Here is a 1520-nt window from a genome sequence, read left to right on the forward strand (position 1 = left end):
TTTTTATTTAATTTTTTAAACGTGAATAATTTAACAAATACCGTTTTAATTTAGTTTTTTACGTGTTTATTTTTATGCAAATATTTTTTTTACATTCAAAGATTTTATGTTTATGTTATTGCCTAACAACCTACAACTGTTATTAATATGCGACACATGGCTATCGTAGAAGTGATTTTAAATAAAAGAAACTTTTTTTTTTTTGTATTATATTACTACTGAAAATAAGTATGGCATTATTGACACCTTAAAAACGTATCCAGTAAATGTTGTTAATTAAGCGTGAATTGTGTTCAATTAAAACATTATACACAAGGCCCTCTCACAAGTTTGCTCTGTTCTTGTTAAAATAATGTTCAAAATTCATTAGCACAAACTTTTTAAAAGATATATATATATATAGCAAATGTATTTGTTTTAATATTTTCTCTAACATTTCGATTAAATATTTTAATATCGATTATAAATTTAGTAAGATACGATATCACTAGCCTGCAACAAATTGTAAATAATGATTAATTATTTTATTAACTTTTATCGAATATATATTTTGTCTATTTTATAATTTTTAAATGAAAAAAATCACTCGAAGTTATAATTTTATATGTCTGTTTACTCTTTAATGTTGTTACGCTTGACATAAAAATATTCCAAAAAATTTTCTAATCGTAAACGATTTTTAATAAAAAGCTTTTAATTCGTAAGGACTGCCCATGTTTATTTTTTAAACAAATATTTTGTCTTGTATTCCTGTATTTCTATTAAAATTAAATTTTAAAATTTTATCGAGACAAAATAAAACTTTAAAATTTAATTTTATTAAGAATAATGTTTTGCCCCACATGTTGGATTTTAACGACTGTTTTGCCCACATTCGTTATAAATTAGTGTTGTTTTTTCCTTATTAACCTCTTTCGAAAAAAATTTAAATTGTTTGAAATTTTTGTATTGAAATGTTTAAAGAAAAAGAATTTGAATGTAATGCAATGAAACAAATAAAACAAGAAAAATTAATGATTCATCAAACATTTGATAAGGTTGTTAAACATAATAAATGAAAGAAATTTTAAATTAGAGCTAAGAAAATATTATATGTTTTTGAAAAACGTTGCGATATATTTTATCGTTAGAACTGTTTGTATATTATTCATAAAATGCAATTTCAAAAACAGTGTTTATTAAAGTTTAATAAACAGTCATTTTTTTTTTTTTTTTTTTTTTTTTTTGAAATGTGCGATTATGCGATGGATGTAGTATAAAGTTTAAAAATATATATTGCCTCCATGGGAAAACATTTTAAATATAAAATTTTCTTAACCTTGTATTAATTTAAACTACATTATTTTTATGTAATCCAATACAACTATTTTATTTTTAATTTTGATTTAAATTGTACTTAAATGGTGTGTGTATGAATTGTATAAAATAAATAAATACAATTTTAAAAACTTTTTACAATGTTTCATTGTTATTTTAAACAATGTTCAATTCACTTTTTATTCAAATTTGATAAACTATGT

The sequence above is a fragment of the Pediculus humanus genome, genomic scaffold (assembly GCF_000006295.1).
Source record: "Pediculus humanus corporis 1103172107461 genomic scaffold, whole genome shotgun sequence".
NCBI lineage: Eukaryota > Metazoa > Arthropoda > Insecta > Psocodea > Pediculidae > Pediculus > Pediculus humanus.